Below are 8,272 nucleotides of genomic sequence, written 5' to 3'. Positions count from 1 at the left end.
ATTTAGCTTTTCAATGCCCATAGTGCCTTTTTCTCAAGTTCAACCAGCAAGTTACATGCCTTTCCATACACAAGCGGATATTGAGAGGCATCGTCTATCTTTTTTAGCCAATCGGTCCAATTGGCATTCATATTTTTTGCCATTATGGAGATGATCTCAGATTGAAGACCTCAACCTTCCCACTTATTTATGGATGGTAAGGATTTTCCACCTTATGTTTGACTCCATACTTCTGAAGAAAGACCTTAAACAAACGATTACAAAAATGGGACCCACCATCCTTAATGATAGTATGTCGAGTCAAATGAGAGAATATATTTTACTTAAAATATAATGTGACACTGCAACCCTTCTTATAAGGAAAAAAAACCACTTTCACCCATTTAGAAACATAGTCACCTACAACCAATAGACATAGCATACCCTAAGAGCTCACCAATGGACCCTAGAAATCAATTTCCCATGCGATAAACAACTAAACTCAAGAATAGGTGTCATGGGGATCTCATGCTTCCGCAAGATATTTTATTGGCATTGGCATTGGTCATAGATGCAAGCATAGTCATTTCTATCATTATAAATAGTTATCCAATAGTAACCACAATGCAAGATCTTATAAGCCGTGCAAGTACTACCATGGTGACCCCAATAGGAGACGAGTGATATTCCTCAAGAATATGCATCATCTAGTCTTCGAAATAAAACTCCTGCAACAACAGTACCCATCAAATCAATCTAGGCTTCACATCTTTCTTTGCCTTAAGGTACCACAATGTTGTATGACAAATATGCACAATGATTGTGGTCCCAATCAAATAGGTAAAAACTTTATCAAAAGCAAACACCACTGTAAGTAACTCCAGCTCAGTCACTGTATAATTTTTCTTAGTAGGGTTGAGTGATTTGTTGGTATAGTACATGGGATTAAGTATGTTCTTATGTCTTTGGCCTAAACAACTCGAAGGACCACACTACTGGCGTCACACATTATCTTAAATGGAAGAGATTAGTATGGAGACACAATGATAGGAGCAGAATCAACTTCTCTTTGAGACATGCATTATGAAACACAAACTTCACCTTTTTCTCCAATAACTTGCACAAAGGATTTGCAATTTTGGAGAAATCCTTGATGAACCGCCTATAAAACCCTGCATGACCTAAGAAACTCCGAATGCCTTTAAGAGAAATTGGTGGAGGCAATTTTTCAATCCCCTCAATTTTAGCTCTGTCAACCTTTATACCCTTCTTCAAAATCTTGTGTCCCAAAACTATCCCTTTTTTACCATAAAGTAACACTTCTTCCAATTAAAAACCAAGTTGTACTCCTCACATCTTTGAAGTGCATTAGCCAAGTAGGTGAAACAGTCAACAAAATAATCACACACTATCAAGAAACTATCCATAAAGACATCTATAGTATACACCACCATATCAGAAAAGATGGACATCATAGAACGTTGAAAGGTGGAGGGAGCATTACACAGTTCAAAAGGCATCCTTTTAAATGGGAAAATGCCATATAGACATGTGAAAATGGTTTTATCTTGGTCTTCAAGGGCAATATAAATATGATTATACCTTAAATAACCATCAAGAAAACAATGTCATCCTCTATCTGCAAGACGGTGTAACATCTAGATCATGAATGGCATAGAGAAGTGATCTTGCTGCGTCCGAGTATTTATCTTTTGATAATCCATAAAAACTCTCCATCCAATAACTGGTCTCATGGGTACCAACTCATTTTTATCATTCGGGACCTCATTGATCCCACCCTTTTTTCCATACACTAAACCAAGCTCACCCGCTTGTTGTCTATAATAGGGTAAACCACACCGCATATAACCACTTAATAATATCCTTCTTTACCACTTCTCGCATAGGTGGATTTATACTACATTAATGATCAATGCTAGGTATACACTCCAGTTCCAGTCAAATCTTATGAGTACAAATTTCAAGTGGAATCCTAACAATATCTGCAATGGTCTAACCAATGGCTCTTTATATTTATGCAATACCGAGATCAAGGCCTTAACCTGTGTATAAAATAAATTGGTTGCAATAATTACTCCCAAGGTATTATTGGTCCCAAATAATGCATAACCCAAATTAGAAAGGAGGGCCTTCAATTCCAAGATCGATGGCTCTTCAATAGATGTCGAGCTGGTAGAGTCATTTTATTCCTCTAGTCCAAATATAAATTCTTTGGTGCATAAGTATAAGATCCTCTACCAATAAGAGCACTCACCATATCATGATACTCATCAATGTCGTCTTGTTCAAAAAATTTTATCATCGCCACTAGTGCCTCAACACCAAGTCTCTCCTTAATGGGCACGCTTACTGCATCATCCTCAATAGTATCTATCATAGACACCACATGCAAATCTTTTTGTTGTCACATCGACTGACCCACATTGAAAGTAACCTATTCATCATTGAGTCTGAATTTCATATCCTATCTCCATGTCCATCAATGCCCTACCCAAGGGAAGGGCCTTCCTAAGATAATAGGATGATCAAAATCTACCTCACAATCAAGGATTACAAAATCTACTTGGAATATGAATAAATCTACCTTCACTAAGACATCACACAAAATACCAAGAAATTTTCACTATAGTAAGATCAGTCATTAATAATCTTATCGATGCCAGCTTAGTTTATCCCAACCCTAACTGCTTATACAAAACTAGCAGCATCAAATTAATACTAGCTCCCAAGTCACATAATGCTCAGGGGAGATTCAAAGACCCAATAGTGTAAGGAATAGTGAATACTCCAGGATCTTTTTTCTTGAATACTCCAGGATCTTTTTTCTTCTCAACCAAAGATCGGGATAGAACTACAATGGTGCATATTATCAACGGGCTCAAAAATTACCATCTACTTCTTTGTCACTAAATCCTTCATGAACTTTGCACAGTCGAGCATCTATTCTAGTGCTTCTACGAGATGGATATTCACAGACAACTCCTTCAATGTAAACATAAATTTTTAATACTTTTCTTGTTCTTGCTTCTTCGTTAACCTTTAGGGAAAATAATGGGAAGGTCATGGAATGGTCTTTAAAATTGCTTCGACCTTCTTACCCTTTCCTTTATTAGTATTAATTCATTTCTCAACACCTATCGATTTCTATGATGTCTCATCATTAGTCACCAACTTCTCAATTTTAAATTTAGGTGCATCATCAAGATAAATAGTATCATTCCTTACCTCATCAACTACAAGCATAGGAGGATCAATAGTATCCTTACCACTCTAAGTGTTGATGGCCAAATAGTGATCGTCATTTTTGATTCTCAATGGTATTACTCGAAAGAGTGCCCCATTGAGGCTGATTCAAAATGGTAGATATTAGACAAAACAATGGTCTAGCTACTTAATCGCAGTAGAATGTAATTCTTCCATCTGGCTAAGTCCTAAAATATCTACCTTAATCTTCTTGAGGTAATTGTCTTGATTTCCTAAACCCTTAACCACTTTGCAATTAATTTTTCCTTCCTCAAATCAATATCATTATTCCCTGATGGAACATACGCACCATGTTTCTCCTTATAATTATTTTTTCTTCTCAAGTTACCATCTTTCACTCTACTCTAATCCCTATACATATCCCCTATAATAGTTCTAACCTTGATTCCTTTACCTCAAGTTCTAAGAGTCCTGATTGGACCCTTATCCCTTGGCTCTAAAACTAACCATCTCTCTATCTAGGTACTTAGCCTCCTCATCAGGGTTAACCTCATCATGTAAAGCCGACTTACCTTGCCCTCCCACTGCATTCACTTTCTCAGGACTCATACTTGTAAAATGTTTGGTAAGCAAACTAATCTCCTTCCTCAATTTTGCAACATCTTGATCCACTCTATCATCTAGGGATCTCTGCTCATTGGAAGGACAAATAGCATAAGTACCAGCTCATCTTTCTACCTCTAAATTATACCACCCTCAGTTGGTATTAATGAACTATTCTATAATCTCTACATCTAGCTCCCAATGAAGGCTCATGAAAGACCCACCAATAATATTTACCAACAACATTGGTATTAATATTAAGGGCTCTATAGAATATCTCAAGTAAAATCCTTCTTGAAATTCGATGATTGGATATCGTCATCAACTTTTTCTTGAACCTCAACCAAGTCTCATACAATGCTTCTGAATACAATTTTCTTGAAATTGTAATCTCATCCTTCAATTGAACATTCTAGAAGGGGAGAAGAATTTGTCCAAGAACTATTTTTGTAACTCAATCCAATTAGTGATGGACCCACAAGGTAGTTCCCCGAACCATAATATTGATTTTCTAGTAAAAGAGAATGGGATCAACCTGAGTCTCAAAGCTTCCTGACTCAACCTTGGTATATTATACGAAGTGCAGATCCCAATGAAATTCATTATGTACATATTTGTCTTACCAATCGATAAACCAGAAAAACACACCCTTCAGATTGAGCAGCTGAATTATAGCATTTGAAATGTCAAACTTCACTTCTTGGGGAAGGTCAGGAGAAGCTTCTTTGTCAACAGGTACAATATACCCCATATTTCTTCAGATCATCGGCAAGCATAGAAAAGCTAGGGTTACTTGATCTCTATATCTTCTAGCTCTATCTCTATCTGATGATACTCAATGATCTTCTTTTGGTATTATTCTTTCTTTTTGAGTTGCACGTTAGGCAACTTAATTTATTTATTATTTGTTCAACTAGTAACCATGTAGTGGTTTGTGCAGCTATTTCATGAACACCACGTAGAGGTAGCGGAATCAGATTAGGGTCATCATGAAACCCATGCTCATGCTCTATTTTCTTGCGATTCTGTCAAAAGTTTCTTTCAAGCTCAGGATAAATTGGGGTCAAGGTATTGCCTTGACTCTGCATATTGGGCATACACTGACGTACACCCTAAGAAAAGTAGAAAAATAACAATCAACAACCTCAACAACCTTAATTAATTAATTCATAACTATATACCTGGAAACAATACAAATATTTCATGTCGCCTAAAATTACACCTTCTAGAAAGTATAATGCAGTTGCTGTCAAATATATAACCCAACTAAGGTTAGGGTTGAACCAACAAAGAATATGCTGAATCTCTATCACAATCTTATTGAACAGGCTGAAAAGTGCAGAAAAGTAAATAGGGGGATTTTGTGAAAACAGTAATAGTACTAACAAATCTTGATAACATTAGGTTGAAATAAATATGAGATGAACACTAGGAATATGTTCCCCTACTTCCTAACTCTGCAGAGTAATCATGCTCATTAAAACCTCTCGATGCCTTACATGCAGAGTCTAACAAGATATGTATCACCAACTATCTTGTGAAAACCTTTGTTAAATTTCACCCATCACCTTTTGAGTCTCAGAGTGTTGCCTTGCTAACCCTTGTCCTAGATCCAAGATTAACTATCTCCTTTTAGGTATCAAGTTAATTAGATGAAGGTTGATAGCTTTAAATTACTGTTATGATATTCTATTCCTAATCTCAACATATCTTGTGGAAATGGTATCAAATACAGGCAAGTTATTAACTTCTACAATTGCTAAGAATTCAATCAAACCAAATAAAATCTCAATACATGCAAACACATTAATAAAGAATGACTTGTCACTTCATCTACTTCATTATTCCATAAAGATTCCCACAGCCCTAGTTATGACGTTTAGCTGCTCATGTTTTCATGAACACCTATTTAATTCATGAAATAAAGCATATGAATAATCTTACTATAATTGAAAAATAAAAAACAGAATCTCAACCTTATATCCAATTGTAAAAACCAAGAATAATGAATTCCAAGATAAAAAGTCAAATATCAGAATTAAAATATTGCAATAAGTATAAAGAGAGCATAAACTAATAACAAAACATCAATAGTACATATAGAATACATCAGAACCCCTAAAATCCCAACTAAATGAAAAAAGGAAAATTAAGCTGGCACCTACCTATGAACCCTCTTATGGGTCGTGGGCACTATCTATAAGCCATAGATGGGTCGTAGGTCTCAGAGGAAATTAGCTGCTTTAGGCCTCCCACTTACGAGGCAACTTACATAGGGTGTAAGTCCACTTATGCCCCATAAGTGGGGCTTCGTAACTCTCTAATAAAAACTCCATTTTTTAGAACTTTTCTTCTATCACCTACGATGGAACTTATAAGGGGAGTAGGTACCACCTACACCTCATAAGTCAGTCTTCATAATTGTCAAAACAAACTTTAGGTCTTTAATACTTATTTTTGGCATATATGGAGGGACTGACGGATGATGTAAGTTCCACTTTTAACCCGTAAGTAGGTCTATAAGTGGGCCCTCTATAACATTTCACTCTTTTTCTCCTTTTTTGTACCTAACCCTATTTCCCTGCAAAACAAACATATAAACACATCATATCTAACAAAAAGGACCTAAGTACATGCATAATTTCTAGTTTTAAGCATTGAAAGTGCTATAAAACAATGGCACATCATTCCTCTCTAAAAATCTGTGATTGGGCACAGTTATAAACTTCTTCTGGAACCTCAACCATGTCTCATACAATTCCTCTAAATGCAATTGCCTAAAATTATAAATCTCATACTTCATCTGTATCATTCTTGAAGGCGGGAAGAATCGATCTAAGAATTGCATCCTCAACTCATTCCAATTAGTGATAGACCCATATGGTAGTTCCCTGACCATAACATCACTTCACCTATAAAAGAGAATAGGAATAGTCGGAGTATCAAAGCTCCCTGACTCACCTTAGGTAAATTATACAAAGTGCAAATCCCAATGAAATTTATTATGTGTGTGTTAGCATCATTAGTCGGCAAACCAGCAAACATGCCCTTCAAATTAAGTAACTGAATCATAGCACTCATAATGTCAAATTTTACCCCTTGGGGAAACTTAGGAAGAGTAATAGATCCTATCCCAATAGGCTTAACATACCCCAAATCTTTTTTCAGCTCATCAAATGTTGGTAAGTACTAAAAAGTAAGGGTTGCACTCTATCTCTTCTAGCTCTATCTTTGTTGAGTGCTACTCGACACTCTTCTTTTTGTCTTACTCTTTACTATTGAGTTTCATATTGGATAGCTTCCCTCATTACATTCTCTACAGTTAGTAATCAAGCAATAGTTTTATTTGTTGTCTGTTGAATACCATACATAGGTGGAGGAATCAGATTAGGATCATCATGAACCCCATGATTATGCTCTACTATCTTACAATTTCGACATAAGGTCCACTCTATCTCAATGTGAAATAAGATCAAGGGATTGCCTTAACTCTAAACTGGGCATACATCGGTGTACACCCTAAGAATAGTAGAAAAATGAAAGGCAACAACTCAACAACCTCAATCAATCAATCTGTAATTGTATTCCCCAGCAATGGTGCTAAAATTTAATGTCGTCCAAAATTATACCTCCAAGAAAGTATAATACCATCACTGTCAAATAAAGAACCTAACAAAAATAGTAGTCAAACCCACAGGAAATAGGACGAATCTCTATCAATAACTTTCTAAAGTAGTTAGAAAATGCAAAAATTATATAGGGGGTTTTGTGAAAGTAGTAGTAGTAGTAATCAATATTGATCAATTTAGCTTTAAATCAATATGAGACAAATACTAGGATTGTGTTTCCCCTGACTTCCTAAATTCGTAGACTTATAGTGCTCGTCAAACTATCTGAATGCCTTGCACACAAAATCTAACAAGTTATATAGCATCAAATTACTATTGTGATCTTCTTAAGAAAATTTAAATACATGAAAAAGTATCAATCAAGAAAGACTTTGCACTTTTTCTACTTTGTTATTCCATCCAGGTTCCCACCACCCTAGTTAGGAGGTTTATCCACTCATGTTTATAAGATGACCCATAGAATTCATGAAAGAAATCACATGAATACTTTTACAAAAACTTGAGAATGAAAACCACAATCTCAAATTAATTTCCAACCATACAAACAAACTTTAGGAATTCGAAGATCAAAATTGAATCTCGAACTCAATATAATGTTTTAAGTAGTGTGTAACTATGTACTTTGAGGAATCTCAAATCATGACAATATTTAAGATTTTAACAAGCTTCAACTTTTATTTGATTCACTAGATATAACAAACTAATTATAATGTACTATTTGATTAATATAACTAATGCTCATGACGAATTTGAAGAATAATTTCTCATACAATCCCAAAGGTATTAATAATGTGTCTTCTATGTAAGATCTCCTTCAACATATGATAATTATCCAT

This window comes from Capsicum annuum, chromosome 5, assembly GCF_002878395.1.
Source record: "Capsicum annuum cultivar UCD-10X-F1 chromosome 5, UCD10Xv1.1, whole genome shotgun sequence".
Taxonomy (NCBI): Eukaryota; Viridiplantae; Streptophyta; class Magnoliopsida; order Solanales; family Solanaceae; genus Capsicum; species Capsicum annuum.
This window is presented reverse-complemented; position numbering follows the sequence as displayed.